General features: G+C 35.0%; 1 protein-coding gene across 8 annotated transcripts in view; it reads left to right on the top strand.

The window, feature by feature from the left end:
- Positions 1–1,869: 1,869 nt before the first annotated feature.
- The window catches only part of LOC127873643 (nephrin-like), a 169,757-nt gene continuing 144,342 nt past the window's right edge, over positions 1,870–27,284 (top strand). For 5 of the 8 annotated variants that reach the window (XM_052417622.1, XM_052417631.1, XM_052417612.1 and 2 more), the window contains exon 1: positions 1,870–1,944. The gene's annotated coding sequence lies outside the window, so the exon portion shown is untranslated. Of the gene's footprint in view, positions 1,976–27,284 lie in introns of all 8 variants that reach the window. The other 3 variants (XM_052417569.1, XM_052417577.1, XM_052417561.1) reach the window with 3 other exon arrangements.

The following is a 27,284-nucleotide window of genomic DNA, read 5'->3' as shown; positions in this document are numbered from 1 at the left end:
TTCTGAGTTATACATAGTAATTTTTTAACACTTCGAACTGTTAGTCACTTGGGTTTCCCGAATAGTTAGAGTTAACTTTGCGTTTAATACTTACTGGTGCTGATCGATATATCATGACACAGAAATGCTGGCACCTCCCCCCCCCAGCACCTATTTTATTTTGACAGCTTGCGTCTGTCCTGCGGGATACGTAGTTCCAATTTATTAAACATGCATGTAATTCAGCCTTCATTGCATGTATGGTTATACCCAGTGATAAATATGGCTGCTTGTCTCTGGATCCTCTCAATTTTGTCGATATGCTTGGCAAGCTGTGGGCCTCATACTACTGATTGTACTCACTGGTGGATCTTACTAGGGCTAAGTACGTCGTTTCGCTGCAGGCAATCGGATAGTTTTTAAGGTGTCTTCATATAAATCCAAGCTTTCTTTAATATATTGGTGATGTGAGTGTCCTAATTCAAGTTGGATGAGAAGGTAACACGCAGGTATGGGTTTTCTTCAACGTGTTGGAAGATATGCTTATCATGTTCGTTTAGCGTGAAAAGCGATTTTTGATACTAAGTGTGTAACATATATCTGCGTTAAATCACATTCCCCAAATGAAGATACCCAGGTTTTAAACGCGTTCCGCTCTTTTTAGAGGGCTATGTGATCTTTTATGGTTCTTATAAGCCTGTATAGAAGGCAATCGTCGGTGATTGGTCCAACTTGTTACTTGACTCTTTCAGGAAGGTCGATGATATGGCACAAAAAGGGTGGGCCAAGGACGGCACTTGAGGGACTCCCGAGTCAATACGGATAGATGTTGAGTTCTCCCTGAATAGAACAACTTGAATGTGGTGGTTGATAAGAATGCCTCTGAGTATTGTATACATTGGCCCATCGATACACTAACTGTCAAGTTTACTAGTGTGGGTCAGTGTCAAATGCCTTAGCCAAATTATGATGGCTTCTTCGAGTTTACCGAAGTATCTATGGAAATCATACAGCTATGTTAGCTCCTATCTTCAGACAGCTGATATGTACATATTGAACATGGTTTAAATTGCGTCAATGCATGTGTACCCGAACATTACATATTAACCTTATACTCATATTATCGATCCTCCTCATTGTATCGTGACTTAAAAGAAAAAGACCCCAAAAAGTGCATGTCAGTCTTTTTTTCAATTTTTCGAAGTTTTAAGGTTTATAAAATGTTTTATCAGCCGCTTATTTGTGAACTTTTTTTTTAAGAACAACTAAAGCAAGGGTTTGGATTTTCCATTAAATAACTATTTGTAGAACAATCACATGCGCATAGTTACAAACGTGTGCAACCAATCAGAAGGGTCGATATTATGAGAAACTTTGTACATGATTCAGTTTACAACAGGGAACTAAGTCTAGCCGATATTCTGTCAAAATATGGCCGATTTTAGTGCAGTTTTTGTTGTTATGACCAAGAATACACATTTTCGTAAAGTTGGACATATAAAACATGTGTGTTAAAAAAATTATCTTCAAGAATAACTGTATTTAGATGTATTCATTAAGAGGGTCGATACTACGGATGCACATGCATATCTGTTATTACCAATACGCAATTTAAATAAACGTTATGCTCTGAAAAATAAGAGCTCTTTAATTATTGTGTCATTCTTGTTGCAAGTGTTTGTCTCAAAGTTATGTAATGCTCTTTAAATATCATTTGATTACCTTTGAAGTAATTGCACTCTCTTACACTGCGGTTCATTACATTCATGTATGTTGAGGCACGAACGACAACTCTGCTAGGCGAATGAAGTAATTGAAGATCTTGTACCGGAATATTGGTATGGTTTAACCTACTCAAAATCGATTAATTATTTGCATGTTTTGAAAATAGAGTCCTTTCGGAAGTCGTTTACAAGTGTGAGACGTGGGAAAATCAAAATTAAGAGTCCATAAACTTTTTGACAGGTGAACATTTTATACTTATGACAGTACAAAAGTAAATAATAAAATATGCAAATAAGTTGCTTTTATATATTACTAAGTATAAATTGTTGATGCTTTTTATTTTCACTTATCAAGTTATGAAATTTACAAGTTGTCGCGGTTCAACCGCCGGTTGCGTTATTTTTGTATGGAGTTATTGCCAGTATTTTAAAGTTATATCTAAAGAATCCGGCTCCTTCTACAGTTTGCATGTCATTTTAGTCTAGCTTTTACACGATAAATACCTCTTGCAGACATTCCCAAAATTATTTTTAGTCGAATGTCCTGTTGACATACAAAACTTGCAGGATCAGACTGGGATTTATAGGACCAAAACATCACGTCTCCGACTGAAATTTCCAAAAATGTTAAGTCCCCCCCCCTGAAATTGAATGCTAGGCCTTTTCCCCCCGCATTAAGAAAAGAGAATTGCTGATAGGAATATTTAAGTGACTGTGGCAGTGACTGAAGAATGTAAATAAATTATCATTATGTTTACACAAAAAATCACATTTATACTTGTAAGGAATTTATGCAGTATCTAAAACAACAGAACACATGACCACTGGGATATCAATAACATAATTAAACAGATTAACTTTTAAAAGCAAACAACAATTGATTGGTATTACGAAATTGCATTGACAACTATTTCACAGTCGCAAAATTATATGACAACTCAGAATGAACTCAATTATACTACACATGTCAATAAACTGGCCACAAAGATATATACATCAATAAAAATGCACTGATAAGCGTAAATTTAATCTGAACAAACGGTTAATGCCCCCATTACAACAATCTGAGTTGCCAGGGCTCTCGTTTTGCACTTTTTACCGCCGAATATCTTCGCCTTCCCCCATGAAAAAAGTATACTTTTTTCCCCTTTCTTTTTTTTTTTAACTTTTATACCTATGTTGCCAGCTGGTATCGTGCTACTAACCTTTGATTAAATGTATATTTATGTAAATCACACTAAAATATAGCAATTTAAGGTGTTGAATAGTTGGTGAAAAGATCTTCTAAAATTCGCCTTTTCGCCCAAAACGACGCAAAATTCCCCCTCATGAGGGATGTGGATGGCTTCACCTGGCGGCAAGAGAGGGCCCTGGTTGCAGAAAGTGCTTTCGTTTAACTGTAAAAACTAATGACATATTTGTTCGGAAGTATTTGTTGTGCATGCGCATACACTTTTTTTATGAATGTTAACAAAAATCAGACGTATTTTTTACTGCTCATATTTCTTTAAAGCTCTCATTTATTTTCAGATTTATATTCTATGAAATGAATTAATTTCTGCTCTTTGTTATTTACTGGACATTCGGACCGGCAAAATAGCATTTTCAATCGGACATGTCTTAAAAACGTTGGTCAAGTCCGACGGTCCGGCACTTTTGGGAATGTCTGTCTTGGTGGTACAGCCTATATTGTCAAGGTTTTCAAGACTTTTTGTCCTTCGTTTAAAGTTATAAAATAACTAGAAATGGCGCGGCAGAGGCCGACGCGTATCCCCACGCCGAATGTTTGACCTAGGTGTGCCCCAGGGTTGGTAATGGGGCCATGCATAGCTGAGATTGACCGTATTATCATAAGAGAAGTTCAAAATCAATTAGAAGTGAATTGGTGTAGAAATGAAGAAGTTATAGTAAAAGGCAATTTTGGGTGGGTGTGACATATGTGGGCAGGGCGCCCCAGGGTTGGTAATTGTGCCATGCATAGTTGAGATTGACCGTATTGTCATAAGAGAAGTTCAGTATCAATTTGAAGTGAATCGGTGTAGAAATGAAGAAATTATAGTAAAGGCAATTTTGGGTGGGTGTGGTCTATGTGGGCGGGGCCCCAGGGTTGGTTATGGGGCCATGCATAGTTGAGATTGACCCTAATGTCATAAGAGAAGTTCAGTATCAATTTGAAGTGAATCCGTGTAGAAATTAAAAAATTATAGTAAATGGAATTTTTTGGTGGGTGTGGCCAATGTGGGCGGGCGCCCCAGGGTTGGGATTGGGACCATGCATAGTTGAGATTGACCCTAATGTCATAACAAAAGTTCAGTATCAATTTGAAGTGAATCCGTGTAGAAATGAAAAAATTATAGTAAATGGAAATTTTTGGTGGGTGTGGCCTATGTGGGCGGGGCGCCCCAGGGTTGGGAATGGGGCCATGCATGGTTGAGATTGACCGTATTGTCATAAGAGAGGTCCAGTATCAATTTGAAGTGAATCGGTGTAGAAATAAAGAAGTAAATGTAAAATAACCTAAAAAAATGAGTGATAATTTCTGACGCGGCCCCACCCCAACCGCTATAACTTTTGACCCAGGGGTCAGATCAAAATTCCAAATAGTGCAGGGTCGCACATATGTTCATAGCTACCATGTGTGTAAGTTTCAAGGTTCTAGTGCTTTTAGTGTAGGAGGAGATAGTGGCCAGGACGGACGGACAGACAGACAGACGGACGGACGGCGGAGATAACCACAATATCCCCACCTTTTTTTCAAAAAGCGTGGGGATAATGAATTCTTACCTAACCTTTTTGACAACTGTACACTTTTTTTGCATAGGATACACACTGTTAGTGGAATTTTTTCTAAAATGTAATATTGTTTTGCAGAACAAAGCAAGTATGGGTGGTTATTTATTTTATATATACATGTCATCATCTACATCCCAACAGTTTGTTGGGATATTAACTATTATTTACTGATTAAAAATACTGCAGTATAATTTGTATTGATATTGTAGAAACATATATTCGTTCGACATTCGTAAAGTTAATATATTGAATTAACATCTTTTTCAGGAGAAACAAACATATGTGTAGATATGTTATAGTGTTAGGCAATCTTGTCCTAAGATAAGCTATTCAATTTAATTTTTAGTTAGTGTTACAGGCACATTTATAATTCATAATGTTTGTACAGCAACAAATCATTTTAAGTGGTCAAAGTGGCTGCTATTGTAAATCACTTTTGATATGGTTGGTGGGCTAATTCTCATTGAAAGAAACACCAAAAGATAAGAAAACCTTATTTTTGAATAAGTATCACACAAACACAATTAATATTTAAACAACCACAGGCTTAGCACAACTTATCTTAATTAAAATGTTCTATGAAATATTTGTTTTAAACAACATACAATCACTCTCAATCAAAACTTTAGACGCTTAAAACTAACACTTCAATTGGGCTAATACTCCTTCATAATTTATTTGCATTTTTATTAAGGCCAAAAAAAAAATAGTCTTGGTTCAGGGAACCCGACCGACCCTATTTTTTGCCCCCGACCCTAACGATTTTTTTGGTCCATGGAAAAAAATCTGATGGTGAAAATGCTAAAATCTCGTAAAATTTCATTGAAAACAGCCACCATTTAAACCTGGATTGGGTTTCTATATTTTTCTCTTTGTTTCAATGAAAGTGTTCGCAATTTGAGCAGTGAACAAAAACCGGTCTGCACCTGTATACGAGACATCGCTTGACCTTATTGTTATTGAAGTGCGCATGCTAGCTGGCCAATCAACATTGAGCTCGCTTACACATGAAATGACGTTGTTGAATAAAATGTAAAAATGGGTGGAGCTATGGAGTAATATTCGGTCATTCATGCGCAGACACTGTGCACTTTGAATACACAGTTAATATTGTCGTCTGCAAACAAAATAGCGGCCGGTCGCAAATGTCGTATTATTAAAGATTAAAAATGAAAAGAAGCGTGACAATAATTTAATTATTGCCAAGCTGTCTATTGATCTGAATTTAAAAGTGATAATTAAATAATTAGTTCTATGTCGATGATGTTACAACTTTCTGCCAATTTCCGATCAAAATGGAAAGATGATAATTAATTAATTTCTTTGTTTTACTCGCACACTATGCTAACTGACAGCAGCGTATTTTAATCAAATGAAAATGTGAAAAACACGCGCGGTTTAATTGTAATTAAAGTTTTGAATTTTTAACACATAGGAAGAGTCATTCATCTAGTCTACTATAAACATGGAAGTAACCACTTTGTCTCTACAGTCGTTAACATGGCGTCTTTAACCTTAAAGCGTCGTTGGACGAAAGAGTCATAACAAAAAAAAAATAAAACACAAAACACTAGAGCATTCCAAGAGTCATGGAAACTTGACAACAATTGGCTTCGCTTTGATAATGAATCAAAATCAATGTACTGTGAGGCCCTTAGCCTGTACAAACCAATGGCAACATTCAAATTTATGTACACTGCTCACTTCCTGTGCGATGCGCTCAAACCCATTGCCATTTTATCAAAAAATGTACCAGAAGAAAGACTTGTGCTATTCTGAGGTTACCCTTCTTTTGACAGCCACTATTCAGACTCTTGAGCACCTGTCGGAGACTAGGTCAGGTCTCATGATGAAAAAAATTCTGAAGGTCACACCCCAAACACCAGAGACTGATAAAGATGGCGTCTTCACTTTTGAATATGAAGGTCACACTATCACAGACAGACAAACAAAAAATGTTTGGCTCAAAGAAATTTTGGGCCAGCGCTAGCCCTGAAGAAGTGCATAAAGAGCTAGGAATATTGAATAATATACAACGACTAAATACCACATGTGCAATGTTATTCATTTGGTCAGTGTTTAAACAATCATGGGTGCATTAACTGACCCTTTTTCACCCTGAAATCAGTCGTCTGGTAAAAAAAAAAAAAAAAAAAAAGAAAAAACCTACCTACCCTCTTACATTTTTCTGGCCATGTTCCCTGAACCAAGACTATTTTTTTTTTTGGCCTAACCCACAGACATTCCCAAAAATATTTTAAGTCCACAGGACATCCGGTGCGGTAGTCTTAGATAACTTGCAGTACCGGACTGGGATTCATAGGACCGAAACATCAACGGCAACAACTCAGATGCTCCATTAATACTAAGTGTTCGTTGTTTTCCTAAGTCGATAAGTTGTATGGATACATATTTGTTTTCTTTATTCCAGGGGTGTCAATTGACCCAAATTTGAAATATGGAAAATTAAGCTAGGGGTCTGGGACCGCAGGATCCCAACGGGGATTAAGGGCTGAGTCCCTATGGGGGACACCCCCGTGACCTAGCTTATTGTACTTTTTTTGTAGTATTTCTAGTTGCAATTTCTGGTGACTACAATGCGAAATATTATAAACCATACCATCAGTATCACCGCATGTGTATCGTCATTCTATAAAAATGTTATAAAGAACGTCGAAAATAAATTAAAATTGACGAATCATACTGTATCCGAATACGAATTAATAATTCCAAGTACTAGATCCTGACATGTAATGTGAGTATGTATGCTTGGTCTACTTCTACGAACAATATCAACAACAAATTGAATAATTTCCTGGGTATGTGGACAGTACCAGAACAAGTGCATTATATTTTCAACTTCCAAATTACAGAATGTACATAAATTATTAGCAACAATTTTCATTTTGAACATTCAGGATTTTGTCCCCAATATTCTGTGGACTATTCTGAACTGGAGCCATCTGATATAAGTTTCTTTAGTTATATTGAATACAAGTGCATGTACTTTTTTCCATTCAATATTTTAAAAATTCTGAATTCCATTTAGTATTACAAGCTGGAATGTCATTGTTATGTCCCCCACTATAGTAGTGGGGGACATATTGTTTTTGCCCTGTCTGTTGCTGGGTTGGTCTGTTGGTTGGTTGGTTGGTCTGTTGGTTGGTTTGCGCCAACTTTAACATTTTGCAATAACTTTTGCTATATTGAAGATAGCAACTTCATATTTGGCATGCATGTGTATCTGAAGCTGCAGATTTTGAGTGGTGAAAGGTCAAGGTCAAGGTCATCCTTCAAGGTCAGAGGTCAAATATATGTGGCAAAAATCGCTCATTTTATGAAATCTTTTGCAATATTGAAGATAGCAACTTCATATTTGGCATGCATGTGTATCTCATAGAGCTGCACATTTTGAGTGGTGAAAGGTCAAGGTCATCCTTCAAGGTCAGAGGTCAAATATATGTGGCCCAAATCACTTATTTTATGAATACTTTTGCAATATTGAAGATAGCAACTTGATATTTGGCATGCATGTGTATCTCATGAAGCTGCACATTTTAAGTGGTGAAAGGTCAAGGTCATCCTTCAAGGTCAGAGGTCAAATATATGTGGCCCAAATCGCTTATTTTATGAATACTTTTGCAATATTGAAGATAGCAACTTGATATTTGGCATGCATGTGTATCTCATGGAGCTGCACATTTTGAGTGGTGAAAGGTCAAGGACAAGGTCATCCTTCAAGGTCAAGAAGCTGCACATTTAGAGTGGTGAAAGGTCAAGGTCAAGGTCATCCTTCAAGGTCAGAGGTCAAATATATGTGGCCAAAATTGCTTATGTTATGAATTCTTTTGCAATATTGAAGATAGCAACTTGATATTTGGCATGCATGTGTATCTCATGGAGCTGCACCTTTTGAGTGGTGAAAGGTCAAGGTCAAGGTCATCCTTTAAGGTCAGAGGTCAAATATATTTGGCCCAAATCACTTATTTTATGAATACTTTTGCAATATTGAAGATAGAAACTTGATATTTGGCATGCATGTGTATCTCATGGAGTTGCACATTTTGAGTGGTGAAAGGTCAAGGTCAAGGTCATCCTTCAAGGTCAAATATATGGGTCAAAATTGCTCATGTAATGTCAGCGATTTTCCTTGTCCAATTGGGAAAAGTACCCGTACCAGTCCAATTGGGAAAAATCGAGTCGTGAAAACCTCAAAATTGGGAAAAATCGAGTCGTGAAAACCTCAAATTGGGAAATTGGTGTATTTGATTTTTTGCTTCCAAATACTTTAAAATAGATAACCAAGTGTTTTCAAGCTGTCGATATTATATAAACCTAGGTTCAAGCTATAGAGCTGCAAAGGGAAACTAACTAAATGTTGCTTAAGAAAAAAAAAAATTTTTTTTTTTTTTACCTTTAATTGGGAATTTAAGGACAGCAATTGGGAAATTTGTATTTTTTTCGTAATTGGGAAAGTGCCGTTTACCGGTACTTTATAAAGAAGGAGGAAAATCGCTGAATGTCATTTCTGCAATATTGAAGCTAGCAATTTTATATTTGAAATGCGTGTGTATCTCAAGGAGCTGCACATTTTGAGTGGTGAAGGGTCAAGGTCAAGGCCATCCTTCAAGGTCAAACCTCATATAGGGGGACATTGTGTTTCACAAACACATCTGGTTTTTAATTAATGTTTTAAAATATATTTCTCTTCTTTAGGGCTGGTTAATATTTTTTTTTTATGTAAGTTGGTAATATAGGTCCTTGAGTGTTTTTGTCAAAATTTAGCAGGTCTTCAAAATTGTCAATGTATTTCTTTATTATGTTTATTAATTCTTGGTACAATAGGAAGTTTACGTTTGTTCCAACTTGTGTATCCAAAGATTCTTTGGAAATAAAGCAGTTTCTTTCTACCATTATGTCTCTCACAAACCGAATACCTCTTTCATATAGACATTTAATATAGATATAGATATTGCAAATTTTAAAATTATGATTATAAAAAAGAGGCATATCCAGAATATCATCACACTTCAATATCGGCAGCTTTTCAATATACAATATATAGTTTTTCAAAAAATCAAGCCAAAAATTATTTTTTAAGTGCAAGCATATTTTTTCGGCATACATTTTACCAGTATTGAAAACTATTTTATCCCACTTTTACAGCGAAATCGGTTGATTAAAGCCCCGTTGATTAAATTTCATCTATAATCAACGGCAAGGCTATAATCAATGGCACGAAATGACGTCATCAACTGCCGAACCGGGACTACTTTTTCCCACGCACCTCGTCACCTGTATTTGCCAAGTGCATCAATAATAAAAACAATCTCAAATGTTTGTCAATCTTAATGACCTTAAAACAAAGGAAAGTAGCAAAAAACGAGTTTTTTGTCATTTATTGTCATTAAAACCTAGTATTAGGTAAATTTAACACTATGCAAATAGGTTCTGTTGTTGTTGCTCCCCTTTGAAGAAGTCAGTTCGAGTTGCTCCCCTTTGACCGTAGAAAACAATCGTCTGTACCAAGAAATCCTGTGTTCATTTACAAGATGTACTCGGATATGCGTCCATCTGATTTTTCTTTAAAGCATCTTTTCTACCTGGCAATACGCACAAATGACACTGTATCCCGGTGATTCTTGCGTCAACAATTGGGTGTCAACAAGTTAGGTCAGATGCTGAAGGCCATGGCAAAAGACGCCGGCTTTCTCAAGCACAAGAGAATAACGAACCACTCAGTTCGCAAATTCCTGGTCCAAAAACTTCGAAATGCAAACATTCCACCCACTGAAACCATGGCCATAACAGGGCACAAAAATGTCCAGTCCATAACCAATTATTCCAACATATCTGTTGAACAGCAGCAAAAGTGTTCATTCTTGCTCAGTCCAGTAAATGTAACAATCCAACAGATTCCTCTTGTTCACCTTCACGCACTGAAACTATGGCCGAAATGCAGCCTAGACAACTGATGTCTACCGTCGAACAAGTTGATCTTGATGTTCGCCCCACCCAGTCACTTCACTTGCAAATGTCTTTCTCTAGTTCGAACAACTTTGCCTCACAATTCTTTGGTGCCACTTTCAACATTCAAAATGTTAATGTATATAATTAGCTTAAATCCAAGTAATCTTTGTTATTTTGTCACGAAATAACCACATATTATAACAAAGAAGGAAATATTGTGCACCTCATGATCGACTCGATAGTTTGATATCGAAAGTGAATTGTGTGTGGTGTTAGGCTACGTTGTAAACAAATGTAGTTCCTTGTGTATAACAACTTAATGCCATATTGATATCATAAAACTTAAAGATTTGCAATTCAATATGATTAAAATTGTAATAAATAACGCTCAACACTTTGTTACAGAACGATATTCTGATTAAAAAAAAATGCTTATTTGATCAGCGGTTATTTTTGGAACGCGGAGTAATACACTGACCTTGGTTACACTACAGTCATTATCAAAGTACGACAAACACTCATGAAAACTTATTTTGTTTAAATAAAAATAGTTTACTGAATAAAAAGTGGGATAAATAGAATAATAGGTTAGTGTTGATTATAGATCAGGTTTATCATGCTCGGCACGAAAACGAAAAAGCACTCGCCAAGGCTCGTGCTTTTTGTTTTCTAAGCCTCGCATGATAAACCTGATCTATAATCAACACTAACCTATTATTCTCTATTTAAAATCTATTAACGATCTAGCCAGTGAATAACAATTTACTTCGCCTGACACTATTCTCTTAAGCCATTTTATTTTCATATAATGTTCAAAATAACATATATCTACCATATTTAACCCACCTTCGTTATAATCCTTAACAATTACTGTTTTTTTAATTTTGCTTGGTCCTGCCCAAATGAAGTCATAAAAGTGTTGATTTATAGTTTTCATGGTGTCTATGCTTGGTGTTGGTAATGATACAAATGGATGAGTAAGTAAAGGTAGAAACAATAATTTGACAATGGTTATCTTTCCTAGAGGAGTAATGTTTCTGCGATTCCAATGACTTATTGATCTTTTAATACTTTCGATTTTGTTTTCAAAATTTGACATTACCATTTTATCTAAATTGATATCAAACACGATCCCAAGAACTTTGAAGGTAGTAGCTTCCCATGTCAGTTTGTATTTAGTTTTTATCGATCTAGTACTATATTTCATAGAGCCTATCCAAATTAAGTTAGTTTTTTCATAGTTTATGTTAATTCCAGAGTATAATGAAAATTCATGAAGCATATCTAATGTACAGTTAAGAGATGATTCCGATCAGTCCAGAAATAAAGATGTATCATCCAGGTATTGTGATATATCTTATATTGTAAGTCATTTATAGTTATACCTTTAATTTCTTTGCTTTCCCTTATTTTAATAGCAAGAATTTCTGCACAGATAATAAAAATGTAAGCACTGATTGGGTCTCCTTGACGACATCCCCTTTCTATACAAAAAGTATCTGACAAGAATCCATTTATTTGTATGGAGGCCATGGTATTATGCAAGAACACAAATATCCATTTTTGAAACATTGGTCCAAAATTGAACAAGAGCACCGCCTTGCGGGTGCAGACCGCTCATCTAATTTCTTTCTAAAGGTGAAGGGACTCTCAATTTCAATCACAAATGAAGAGGATGTATAGTGTGGGGGTGTGGACATTTATTACATTTGGACGGTATTTCAAAAATAAAATAATAAAAATATTTTTTTGTGTTTTTAAACCGTTTCAAAATAAAACTATTTGGGGGTGGGTGGGGTGGGGGTGGGTATAGTGTGAGAGTGTGGTGGTCATTTGTAAGATGGTCTTAAAAAAAAAAAAAAAAAAAAAACATTAGGGGGGGGGGGGATTCAAGGGGGGGAGGGGGGTGAGGGCACAGGGCATGGTTTGGGTGGAGGTTATTGTGGTATGTCAGGTAAGAGTAGTTTTGTCAAAGTATCAATCAAATCTAATCATAAATAAAGAAATTATGGCAATTTTAGCAAAATTTAATAATTTTACCTTGAGAGTCAAGGTCATTCAAAGGTCAAGATAAAATTCAACTTGCCTTGATACTTTAGAAGTAAAGTGGATCGAAACACATAATTTAACCATATATTCTAAGTTACTAAGTCAAAACAGGGCCATAATTCCGTAAAAATGACAACCAGAGTTATGCAACTTGTCCTTTTACTGTACCCTTATGATAGTTTGCGAGTGTTCCAAGTATGAAAGCAATATCTATGATACTTTAGGGGTAAAGTGGACCAAAACACAAAATTTTCAATTTTCTAAGTATAAAGGGCCCATAATTCCGTCCAAATGCCAGTCAGAGTTACATAACTTTCCCTGCACAGTCCCCTTATGATAGTTAACAAGTGTTGCAAGTATGAAAGCAATAGCTTTAATACTGTAGGAATAAAGTGGACCTAAACACAAAACTTAACCAAATTTTCAATTTTAAATATAAAAAGGGCACATAATTCTGTCAAAATGCCAGTCAGAGTTACATAACTTTGCCTGTACAGTTCCCTTATGATAGTTAGTAAGTGTTGCAAGTATGAAAGCAATAGCTTTGATACTTAAGGAATAAAATGGAACTAAACACAAAACTTAAACAGAATTTTCAATTTTCTAAGTATAAAAAGGGCACATAATTCTGTCAAAATGCATGCCAGAGTTATCTAACTTTGCCTGCCCAGTCCCCTCATGATAGTAAGTAAGTGTACCAAGTTTGAATGCAATGGCATTGATACTTTCTGAGAAAAGTGGACCTAAACGCAAAACTTAACCGGACGCCAACGCCGACGCCAAGGTGATGAAAATAGCTCATAATTTTTTTTCAAAAAATAGATGAGCTAAAAAACTAAAAGTTGTTTCTATAAACTTGAAAGACAAGGTATCGAACGCTTTTTCAAAGTCAATCGTCATAAGTAACCCAGGTAAATTATTATCTTCAGCATATTTGAAGATATCATAAAGAAATCTGGTGTTTTCACCAATAAATTGACCTTTAATGAAACCTGTTTGATCTGTGGAGATTAAAATATCAAGTACTGTCTTTAATCTATTTGAAATGGAACTTGATGCTAATTTGTAAACAACATTTAATAATGTCAATGGTTGTAAGTTTTTCAGGTAACATCTCGGCTTGTTTTCTTGTAATAATTCCATGTTTTTGTGTTACGGACAAGGAATTTGTAATAAAAGCATAATTAAGACTTCTCACTATGAAGTGGCCTAACTTACTCCAAAATACCTTAAAGAATTCCGCAGTGAATCCATCAGAACCTGGACTTTTATCATGTTTCATATTTTTAAGTGTTATTGATACTTCTTCAATATTAAGCAGTCCTTCTAATGAGTCAGATTGCATTTTATTCAATTTATGTATATTATTATTTCATAGATCAGCATTAATATTGTATTTTATTTCGTTGTCATTTTTATTGTATAATGTTTGATAGAATGAAACAGCTTCTTTTAAAATATCGTTTTGCTCTGTTAACTTAGCCCTGTTTTCTAATTCAATAAAGGTATCGACTTGTTTGTGTAATGATTAGATTCGAGTGAGCAAAAGTATTTAGTGGTTTTTCTCCATCTTCTATCCATTTAGCTCTAGAGCGAATAAGAGACCCTTTAAGTTTATTTTCCCTCACAGTTTCTAATTCATTTTTTAGCTCACGTAACTGGTCTGAATTAGTTTCAGTTAAGGATTTTTGAAGTACAGTCCAACCTGCCCGAGCGACCGCCTGTTAATAGCGACCAACAGTCAATAATGACCACACCAATTTCCTCCCGAACGATTTCACTATATATTGAACCTGCGAATAAAGCCCACCTGTGAACAAAGACCAACGACCACCCTTTCACATTCCCAAATCTCCATTTTGATAGCTTACAACGACCACTGCAATCATAAAAATCAACGATTTCGCAACTTTCAAAAAACAAAATGGCCGCCAGGACGCTGCTGGTCACGTGATTCACATCTTACCAGTGGACTCGTCGGTCGCTATGGAGATATTGGCAAGTGACAGTTTATTGCACTCGATAGCAGTTGTTTGTTTATTTAACATGCATTGCTAATTGGTAGTCGCCTGCTTCTTTTATGCATTTGACAGTTTGTCAAAAGTGTAAAAATTTGCCTTTGTATTTAAGTGACTCGCGATTAATGTACTAATTGCCGAAAATATAAAAGACAAATTTGGGGCTTTCATAAACTCATTAAGGAAATTAACGGTTCATATCATTTACGATGCCTATTAAAGACAAACATTTTGAAAGTCATTCTCTTCTTAAATTTCTCCGTAAGACGTTCGTAGATTATAGAAAAGTAAATTGTCAGTTCAAGTTAACTATCATGGCTTCCAAACGTAAGTTCTTGACGTTGGAAGAACGCGTTAAGGTCATTAGTTTGTTAGGTTAAGGACACAGTTGTAGACGAGTGGCTAGTGATTTTGGTGTAGGAAAAACTCAAATTCAGAGCATTTTAAAGCGTTAACTTGAGATTATGGACGAATTCGAGGAAAACGTAAACTGTGAAAGTAAACACCCAAAGCGTGAGTCGGAATTCGCGTCAGTGCATTAGTGGTTTGTTGACGCAAGTGCAAGTCTCTTGCCTGTGTCTGGACCAATGATCCAGGAGAAAGCCTTGAAGTTTGCGTGTGAGTTAGGATATTTGGACTTTAAGGCTAGCTTTAAGTTTTCAGTCTTATATAAATATCAGATCTCATTTATTGTCCATTATTGTCAACTTTACTGGTTGTGTAGTAGTGATTCATGTGATTCATGTATTTCATGTATACATGTTTGCTATGTTATGTGTATTTTGTACTTTGTATTTTGTAGAATTACATGTACATGTACGTATACATGTATGTCAATAGTTATTTATACAGTATATGTTAAAATAAATAAATAATAAAAACATCAGGGAATAGAAATACAATATGTAATAAATATACAAATGTAAAACAAAACTGTGTTTTCAATTCATTATTTCATTATACATGCATAAGTATTCAAACATTTAAACAATAAAGCACATACATAGATAAGGTACCTGTTAAAAAACTACTAGCATATTTTGCAAAGTTTCGATTGACCCTGCGAATAAAGACCACCTGTGAACAAAGACCACAACGACCAAATCCCTTGAGTGGTCTTTATGGACAGGTTGGACTGTATATCAATTTTCTTAATTAAAATTGATTCATGGTTTTTGTACTGTTTAGCTTTATATGATGAAAATGAAATAGCTTTTCCTCTTATTTCCATAAGTAATGTTTCCAGAAATAATTGGTCGTTGATAACAAATTATATGTTGCTACACCGCAACGCCGATTTATCGCGGACCGTTTTATCGCGCTGTCCAATATATCGTGCTTTGGCTATGGCTCCCAAAAATGTCATGTTTTAATCTGAGAATTCGCTAACTTAAGCAAAAAAACCGGTTCTAGCAAGTATTAACACCCTATATGTCGCGGCTTACTATGGCACGCAGTGAAGCGTGAAAAACAGTCGATAAGTGACAGTGTTGTGTACACACGGCTGGGGTTGTTTTTAACACTTAACAAATAACCAATTAGTGTCATTTCAAAGGTAATAATGGCAGTTTACTGGTATATAAATCGTTTAATTTCGGTACTGGTCATGAATTTCTTTGTTCTAATAAAAAGCCCGTGAAAATTGGCGTGGGTGTATTTATTTGTAAATAAAAGTTTCGTAGCGGGTACAACATTGAGATAATTTAATTTCCATTAAAAGTTTCGTTGTAAATTTCAACTAAAGTACCGCAGTATCTCGCGAATTATGTGGCATTGACATTTCCTCTTAATAAAATATAATTCAAACACGCTGTATCGTTACCGTTACGCTGTTTCAGTTCCTTCATTAGGAATTTTTATAAGGGTAAATTCAAATCTATGCACAATTATATTTTAGACGTTTTTTTAAGGCAAGAATTTTTGTTTTGAACTGTTTCGCGAGCGATCGTACAAGAAAATGAAAAATATAATTTACATTTTGGTTTTAATGATAAATACAGATACATATGTAGTTATGAAAAATTAGTTTATTGTAGAATTGGTTTGCAATTAGCATTGCCGTATATAAAATGAAAACATTGGGGAAATTTGACAAACTAACCGCAATACAATTTAGTTAAGACATTTCTCGAATTATATTGCGCGCCGGATATATCGCGCTCGCGATCTTTGGATCCCAACAACCGTGATATATCGGCGTTGCAGTGTATTGTGGATATTTTCTATGTTTTCTATGTTGTAGATAGGTATACAGTACTGTAGTTTAGTTTTTTCTATCAAAGTATTAATGCAATTTAAAAAGTCAATATCCTTAAAGTGGCCTTTTCACAGATTTTGGCATATTTTGAAGTTTGTCATTAAATGCTTTATATTGATAAATGTAAAAATTGGATCTTAAAAGCTCCAGTAAAAAATCAAGAATAAAATTTTAAAAAGGAAAAAAAAGTAGCCGGTACCAGGGCTCGAACCAGTGACCCCCGGAGTCCTGGAGTTAGTCTGAAGTAAAAACGCATTAGCCCTCTCGGCTATTCCACCGAGAATACACAGTTAAGTATTTTATACCTTACATAAGCAATCTTCGTAGTTTCGTAAATTTAAACGACAACAACAGAACTCTCCAAATTATTCAATCATTTTGCGTTGCAACGCTTTATAATTTTTAGGTTTTCAAATCGTCAAAAGATTAATATAATGGCTATATTGGACTATGGTAAATGTTCAGTAATACTGTTTCCTCACAAATATCATAACTAAAACAAAACTTTGCAAATCTGAAACAACTTTTTTCAATTTTGTCAATTCATTAAACCGTGAAAAGATCCCTTTAAAAGTGAATTGATGAATTTCCATAGCCTTTTTCCATGTGCAATATCCTTAAAAATTATTACTAGGTCGATGATGGAATAATCTGACTTATAAAATGAATCAATAGTAGATTTTCGAATTTTGGATGACAGATTATTTGAAGTTAAGGCCCCGTCACACTAGGCCATGGTCATGAAGACTGCGCTGCGTCCTGAAAATGCCGTAGGACGTAACGAGGACGGGATAAAACTTGTAAAAAATGCATTTTTCAGGTTTCTGCTACCCTCATACTACGTTTGCGCTAAGTTCTTACTGCGTCCAACACGTTCCAACTATGTTCTCATTGCGCGTGTATTCAGGCTGGTACCACGTTAAGATTTTAAACAATAAGTCGTACATATTAATGCAAATTTAATTACATAACCAATTTAACAAACCATAATTGAATTACCAATACAAAGTAAATAATACACATCACATAATGTCAAATGCAATCATAAGTTAAACCAGGACCACATTTAGTTATCAGTCTTAGTAGGTCCAAAACGCTTAGCCAACTTTATTGTTTTGTTACCATATGTTCTTGCCATTGCAACGATCCTGCTTAAACTGTTGAAGTACAACTTCGGATACTCCCGTTGCCTCTTTCCTGCTACAGTATCTCTGTTAGGTCCGCTGATTGCTTCAACTTCATGCATGTTTGCATTGGCTCTCCAGAGGCCTGGTACTACATTATGTGGATCATCCTCCGAGTCAATTTGGGCATTCTGTGTAACGGGATACTTTTTTCTCATTAGATTATGAAGGCATATGCACGCCTCGAGTACAGTTCACACTATGTCAGGTCCTTGCATCATTATGGTCAATAATATCAATCATCTCTGTGCCAGTATACCAAAAGCGTTCTCTATTACACGTCTCTCTCTTGAAATGCTATAGTTGGTTATCAACTCTTGCTTCGAAAGTCCTCGGTGGTAGTATGGTTTCATGGGTTCGTTGTCCAAAAGCGTCATCACCCAAAATAAAATATGGCATATCCTGATCCTCATTAGTTACTTGTATTGGGTCTGAATCTGGGAATCCGATTGTTCCATTTTCCAAACACTCCTTCAATGCGGACTCTTTGTATATCTGAGAGTCAGACATGGACCCGTATGCACCAATATCTGTCCACACAAACTTATAATCGGTGTCCACCAAAGCCAGAAGAACCACGGAAAAGAAGCAATTGTAATTTTGACACAATGAGTCAGTGTTATTTGGGCATCTGATAGCCACATGTTTGCCATCAATTGCTCCACAGGCGAGTGGCACATTCCACTGTCTGAAACTCTTCCGCAATAGTGTGCCATTCGATTTGTGATGTTGGGCATGATATGGCATCGTCCTTATATTCGTCAACGATTGCCCGGCACACTTCAGGAATAAACAAAGATATTGTGTTCCTAGCAACTCTAAAGGCGTACTGCAAGGACGATTACTTGTCGCCAGATGCCAAGTGTTGTAAACTTATCGCGAGTTTCAGACCTGGGTCCAGCGCTTTCCTGTCTGGCTTCTGACATATTGGACCAACTCGGTTGAGAAGCTCATCAAACATTTCAGGAGGCATTCTAAGAAAATTGAAGAATGACTGCTGATCTTCTATTCTTAAATCTGCCATAAGTCGGTCATAATGGCCATTGCAGCCTTTTTTCTGCTGACAGCAAGACCTGGACTGTCTTCTTTTTCTTCTCCGCCTTCTCCTTCTCACAAGCAATAGTGCGACCTGTCCATCGAGAAGAGCCTGTTGTCCAGCCAATACAGCAACATGCTGGAGAAGTTCTTGGTTGTCCATTCTATATTGAAATGGATGTGAAAGGGAAATGAATCCACTCGACCACCAGTACGTGACATGATTGTGGCTAGAGCCTGTGGCAAAAGTACCTTAGACGTGATAAGCACTGGTAGAACGTACAAAGAACCTAATGCAGTCTTTTGAAACGTAGTAGGGACGTATCATTGTCGCAACACTAGTGTGGAAGGGTCGTAGTGAGAACCCGATGGGCATAGCAAGAATGTAGTGACAATCTAGAGACAACCTGATGTGAACGTCACACACTGGTCCACGTCTGCACTACGCGTGTATTGCGTAAATGAGGTTCTTACTAGGTTTGAGATACGTCATTACTACGACCTTACCAAGTTCTTACCACGTCCTAATTTGACCATGTCCTCGCCACGTTAATTTTGAACATGTTCAAAGATCACCCACGTCCTTCACGTCCATGAAAACCGTACCACGCGCTAAGCCGTGTCTACTGCGTCCTCGCTATGTTGTACAAGTTCGCACTGCGTCCTGGCATATTTTTGAGGACGTAGTGAGAACGTGGCCTAGTGTGACTGGGGTATAAGGAAAAAATCAAGTCTAGCCTGATGTTATGGTGTTAAGCGTCTCCATGTATATTGTTGGATAGTGCCATTTAGATATCTGAAAGTATCAATTATATTGTTATCTCTTATAATAGATTGCAGTGTTTTTCTTGCATTTATATTATTTTAAATGGATGTGTAATTTTGATAATCTAAGTTGACATCTAAAACACACTTAAAGTCCCCACATATTATATATTTATCAGTATTAAAACTGTTATTTTTTTAAAGAGGTCTGTAAAAAAAGTTGGTGTATCTTTATTCGGCCCATATAATGTACATAAGGTAAAACTGTTTGTCATATATGTCAAATCTAAAAGTAAGTAGTTTCCAACAGAGTCATTTTCAATTTTATTTACTGTGATTGGTAAGTTCTTTATAAACAAAAGGCAAATACCTCTAAAATATGATTGCCCACAACTAAAATAACATTCTCCATCCCACTCTGAATATATTTTATTGTTCATATCAGGAGTAAAATGACAGTCTTGGAGACAATAAATATGCGCTTGTTTTATTTAAAGAAAATCAAAGACATCTCTACGTTTTTTAGTGTTATTTAGGCCCCTACAGTTGTATGAGATTAATTTTAGATTATCCATTTTTATACAGATGACAAAAGTGCTTTAACAAATGAATCATAAAACAGGTATCTTAGTAAAATATATAAAATACAACAATGATAATTTTTAACTTCTGCATTTTGAAACACAAACAATTCAGCAAATTAAACATAAACATACAATATATGAACAAAAGAACAAAATGTACAAAAGGAGGCTTAAAGTATAATGAATGATTGTGGCTCTTTATACTTATTCTAATATGATTTCTCTCCCCTTGTATACCAACAAATAAGGTACACCATTGAATGTGTAATGTTCATAATTGCCTTCATCATTTGGTATCAAAAAATATGTTAGAGGATGTAATAGTTTTTACCTTATTCATTTTGATATACTAAGGTGTTTTAATTGAAATATTTTAGCAACATACTTTTAAAATAAACAAATGTGGTTTCATTTTCTTTGGTTATGACTAAGAGCTTTTGAGCTTAGGCTTTATAAAATGACCATGTAGAAAAAAACCTTGATTTATATCATTACATTTATGTGTTTTATGAACAATTGGATTGCCATTAGCAAAATAGTGAAATCAAATATTTAAAATTACAGGGCGTTTTTTCAGAAGCTGGGTTTGTTTGACTCATTATTATTATTGGAGTGACTTGTTGTATGTTATTTTAATCATTATTTATTGTGCTCTAGCAAAGATTGGTGAACATTTTTTGAAAACTGTACACTTGATTTTCTATAGAGGTGACACTTGTATTAGCCTTTGCTATGTAAGGTAATGGCTCTGAAATAGCCCAGTTGTGATATTATTTGACACATATTGTTTCATGCTGAGAATATTAGTTTAGGCATAAATTTAAGTCCAGTGTTATACTTTTTACTTTAGGACAAAAAGATAATACATGTGATGGTTTGTTTTTTAATCCATTCCTTTCAAATGGTGACGGACAGGGTAGGAAATTTAATTTCCTCAGATTTGTCTTAATGCTCACAACTGATGGTTATTAAGGGAATGGGTGGTATTAGTCTCGCTAATAGCAATCTAATTTTGTTGTAAAAGAAAATGTCTCAATACTTCCTGTCAGAAACAGCAAAGACTTATTAGGAAATTAGTTGGCACTGTCAACATTCTGGTGGTGTTAAATAATTTGATAGCCTAGTCAGACCATTTCATCTTCTGAAGTCTTAAGATTGAGACATGTCCACTAAAAACAATTTATTTCCATTGGATACATATTTTAATAGGTATTGATTTTAATACTTGTGAAACGTTTAATTTCACTGTAAAAATGAACATGTTTATATCAAAGTTAACACTTTTTAAGCTAATATTTTTGTCACTTAAAATGACATAAACGTCAAAACATTTTCAAGTCCCCATTATTCAATTTGCATTACAACATTGCAAAAATTGATAAATGATCATGTTCAACTTCAATTCACATGATAATGTTCAAATTCAAGCTAGTAAAATGTTTTACAAGTTATTCTCAACAAGTTTAATGTCATGCATATAAAATAATAAGGGACGACCAAAAAATATTTAAAAGAGGACTAAAGGGAACATTATGCCTTCCACTAAATTTGATAAAAAATTGTATTTTATTAGCATTCAACCAGTAAACAAAAGGAGAATGAAATTTTATTATCCATGTTACTCATGCATAATAACATTGTAAAGATTTCAAGATTATGAAGACAAGCCAAACTTCCTACAAAATAATCGGTGGTAAAATAACTTAAAGCGCAAGACTTATGTTTGTTGTTTTTTATCCCCCGCCATAGACGGAGGGATATTGTTTTAGCGTAGTCCGTCTGTCCTTCCATCTTTCCGTCCATCTTTCCGTCTGTCCGGAGCCATATCTTTGAAGTTCTTTGGCGGATTTCATTTTAACTAAATGGTATGAGTATATTTATGGATAAGGGGATGATGCGCGCCAAATGGCATTGTACACCATCTGTTAATAACGGAGTTATGGCCCTTTTTATCTTGAAAAAATGCTTTTTTTGTGTGTCCGGAGCCATATCTTGGAAGTGCTTTGCCGATTTCATGAAACTTGGTATGAGTATATATATGAATAAGAGAATATGGTATGAGTATATATATGGATAAGGGGATGATGCATGCCAAATGGCATTGTACACCATCTGTTAATAACGGAGTTATGGCCCTTTTTATCTTGAAAAAATGCTTTTTTGTGTGTCCAGAGCCATATCTTGGAAGTGCTTTGACCGATTTCATGAAACTTGGTATGTGTATATATATGAATAAGAGGATGATGCACGCCAAATGGCATTGTACACCATCTGTTAATAGCGGAGTTATGGCCCTTTGTATCTTGAAAAAATGCTTTTTTGAGTGTCAAATTTAACACTTTTGTGTCCAGAAGCATATTGGCGGGGGATGTCAATTAAACGAATTTGCTTGTTTATCCTGAAATGAAAGTTTAATGTGATGGAGTTGTTGATGAAAAGCAAGTTCCAAACTAAAATCCCCAGCCTTTAATGCTTAACACTGTTTTTTTTTTATTCTTCTACCATAATTTGTCATTGTATTTCAGTTGTATACAGGTAAAAGTTGCATGATTCATAGGTTATGCATTGTTTTTTATTTTACCTGTCATAGAGTTTTTTAAACAAATAGAAAATAGTTGAATCTGATGTGGTAAGCTGACATTATAAATCATAAAATTGTCAAACTCAAGTAAAAAAAATAATCATATTTGATTAGTCTTTGTCATTTATTGGCTGACATCAAGATGTGGGTAGTCCATTTTGTGTGGCTTTGTCACCAAAATAATGTAAGATGAAAGCAAATCATAGGTAAGAAGGTGTAAAAGTATAATTTTTTTAAAGTTATCTGATTGAAACACATTGTGGAGAAATGTATTGTGTTGTCTACACAATATTTATCTGAACACAATTTTTATAAATGTAGCTGTCGGACTAGAATGCTAACGAAACTTGATTGATGTTACAATTTAATTTCGAGAATGGTGATTGATTGATTGATTATTTGTGATTAATACATTGATAAGAATACAAGTAGACTTATGGTCATACATTGGCTTTGAGTACCGATACTTATTAGGAAGCATGAGTTCATTGAGAACAGAACATCGACACATTCAGCTTCAAAGGTGAGATTTCATTCACCTATTCAGTAAAGTAATTTCTGAAGTTAAATAGACCTTTGTGGGGTCATTATGACAGTTGGAAGTCTGAAAAGATTAATAAATCAGAACTCTTGAGTTAAATGATATACAATATGTAGTTTGGATAAAGTCTGCTAATGAGAATTTTCCCTTGAATAGTTAAAATCAGTGTAAAATTAATTCTTGTTATAGAATTGATGTATTTGATTAACATATAAAGAGACCTATAAAAATTGATTAAGCTCTTCAAGCATAAATTTGTGGAGCTCATTTCGTTAATATGAAAATTCTATTGTGTGTTAGCACGTAAGAAAAAAAGATTTTTGCAATTAATTAGCATACGGGGCAAATTCTCAAAACTTGTAAGGATGTATTTAACAGACATTGCATACCACAAAATCTTCTGAATAACCACACATTTTCAAAACTAGTATGAACTTATCAAAACTCAATCATTTGAAAAAAGGATTTTAAAACTTGTTGAGACTTAACATTTGATCTACAGTGTTTTTTTCATTAAAAATCGGGTCCGGTAACCGGACCCATTCCCAATGGAAAAAGTATATTTTTTTCCCAAATGGGAGCTAAAAATACCCAATGGAAGGTTTCAAAAAGATTTTTTTTTTTTTTTATAGATCACAATATTTTATTTATTTCCCATCCATATAAGTTCAACCTTAGTAAATATAATACTGGGCACACTTGTATCCTCAATTTTGAAGCATTTTTTTAGCAAAATAACAACTCCCACTTTTAGTCAAAACGCCGCGAATTTTCCCAATCCAAAGGGATCCGGCCCCAGTACCAAAACCGGTGAAAAAAAACACTGTTCTTTGGCTCAAGGAAAGAATCATCCACTTTTTTGTTATTTGATATAAATTTTGATGAAAGAGGTTTTTTCTCAATAATTATTTTTTCCTTTAAAATATACTTTTGGTTGTCTTTTTTAGTTATTACTTAGGCCACAACAAATTGATCAGATGTTTGTCAGATTTACTGCCAGCACACTAGGAACTGAGTCATGAGCTTCTCTGCAATTCTCCATACTTGTCCCTGGCTGAAGACATGAGGCTCAGACTGGCTCAACAGCACCTTTACTGGCACTGTACTAAATATAAGGAAACATTGACCCTAAAAATGTATGTTCATGACATTACTTTTGACCATGTACAAACATTTGTTATGAGGCATATGTGTATGTGAAACATCTAGTTTTAAAAGACTAAAGAGTAAAGTAGAATAATTGTTATTAGCATATGAATAAATATTCTTCTAAAACAGTTTGTCAAAGAACTGCTTGGTCTGAATAACATTGATTCACTAAATTCCAAGAGAAAACCAACCATGAATTCTTAGACTAAAAGAGTACATGTGGATTGGAAGCCAGACAATTTATATTACATCCTGTTAGAATCGCACCATAGATCCTCACAGAAATTTCAGGCAGGGACATTCAGGACACTGTCAGTCTTTAAATTCAATCAATCAGTTTGTCACCCGCAAGCCTTTCACCATTCTCTCTTTGAGAGGCTCTAATCACCAAGGCAAGCCTGGTAAAACATGTCAAATTACCATGATCATCAAACAGGATCTGCTGCCAGCGACAATTGCAGGCTGTCACAAGGTGCCAATTGTGTCCCTGGTAATTGATACCTGCATTCAGGGCCAACAAGACTTGTTTGAATTTATGCTTGAATTGGAAATTCCATTAGTGTTGAATAAATTGACCACTTTGGTATTTTGACTGCTTGCTGTGGTATTTTGACTGTGCTTGCTGTGGCCGTGTTTCTAACATGTCTTTCAATTTCACAAATTTATACCATTATGCTGTGGAGGTTCGGAACATTAAATGTTCAAAAAAGATTCAGACTCGTTAATAGCTAACAAAGTTTTCTCTGAACATTGTTATTTCAGAAACTTATGCCTCATGACTGGAACATTTTACATAAATGTTTGCTAATAAACTTGCTCCTAATTTTTAACCCGCTATTATTTTAAACCTTTCAGCGCTGGCACCGAATTTTAAAGGCATTTGCAAACAGTTTGGATCCAGATGAGACGCCACAGAACGTGGCGTCTCATCAGGATCCAAACTGTTTGCTATTCTGATAGTATTCTTTGAAAAAAATAAAAGAAAATGCTAATTTTATTAATTCAGCAGACGACATTTTAGCAGATGACAAATTTCCCAGCATGCAAAGGGTTAAACAATTGGATAACTATTTGCATTCTGTTGTATACTGGCACTGAAAGCATTATTTTTAGGTGCATTCCTGAGTCTTTCTTCCATTTGGAAGCAGACAATGTGCCGCATTTAAATATTTAAGTTAATTGAAATTTTTTAGTTAATTGAAAATAACAATGAAAATGAATTGAAAAGCTCTGCTTGTTTTTCAATTATCCTTTTAAGTCCCGTAATTTTGTCTATTAAAATATTCTATTTAGAAGATTCAACCTTCACAATCAAAACGAGATGTAATTGGACTGAGGGCATACAAAATCTGTTTTGGTACCAGGACCGAAAAATATAGAGTCAGTTTGTCAAAATGTTGTTAAAGTCTTTTAATTATCTTTTTGGTAAATTATTGATTGTTTTAAATTTGAATGAATTACATGAAATTTTCCTTTATTAAGAAAAATGATCACCTTTTACAGTCTTCACGGTAATATGTTTGAACCACTAGCCCGAATTATTATGCTTTATTCGAAACAGCTAAAAAATCCAATAGCCCGACTATATAAATTATTAATTACTAGTAGCCCGAATAACATTTCACCAGACCCGGGCTGTCGGGCTTATAGTTAGCGTGAAGACTGACCTTTTAGTTTTCAATTAGCAAAGTATGTTATTATCATCACAATCCTTTCTATTATATAATTTTACCTGAAGAAAAAAAAGGAGGATAATGACAGTTAGTTTAGTTTAAACTTATTTATTTCAGCTTGATTGAATAAGAAGCACCAACTACTTAATTGAATTGCTCTAGAGTCCATTACCTGGGCCTAGAACCAGTACATAGTGTCTTTGGGGGAGATCTAAAGAACGCTCCCACAGTGGGGAAAGAACAGGTGACCTCTCCATCACTAGGCGGACACGATATCCATTACACCAAAAAGTAATGGTCTATGAGGTCACAAGAAAGATGACTGTTTTGTGTTAAGGTCTCAGATCTATTTTATAATCTGTTAAATTCCAAAACAGGATATGGTTCGGCATTAACCCTTTGCATGCTGGGAAATTTATCGTCTGCTAAAATGTTGTCTGCTGAATTTCTAAAATTAGCAGCTTCTTCGATTTTTTTCAAAGAATACTATCAGAAAACTGTTTGCAAAGGCCTTCAAAATTCGGTTCCCGCACTGAAAGGGTTAAACAAGTGGTTGTGAATGTTGACCAGAAACACAACATTTTTTTTCTCAATTGGACTTAAGGGAGAGAATCAGCAGGGGGGTGAAGATCTTGCCTTTCAGCTAATTGTCCTTAATTATCTGCAAGATGGCATTGTTAAAAATTACGCCCTTTATGCGATAACAAAGGACATAACGTCCTAATTACCATGATTATCATTATTTTCAATTATCTGCCTTTAAGAATGGGCGAGTATTTCTTGTATACAAAATTACTTTAACAGATAAGGTGTCTCAGATGCTTGAAATGAGATGGCAAAAGTGTAGAATTTATTTGTAGAGTTGTAATGTAAAATGTAATTGATCATGCATGCCTTTTTGTGTTGAGTAAAGACACAAATTGAGAGTAAAACACTTAAAACTGGAATATGAAATTGAATCCTTCACTTAATTTTCATTTCA

This window comes from Dreissena polymorpha, chromosome 1 (assembly GCF_020536995.1).
Source record: "Dreissena polymorpha isolate Duluth1 chromosome 1, UMN_Dpol_1.0, whole genome shotgun sequence".
In the NCBI taxonomy this organism is placed as follows: Eukaryota; Metazoa; Mollusca; class Bivalvia; order Myida; family Dreissenidae; genus Dreissena; species Dreissena polymorpha.
Note: the sequence above shows the minus strand (reverse complement) of the source record. Positions and strands in the feature narration are given on the sequence as shown.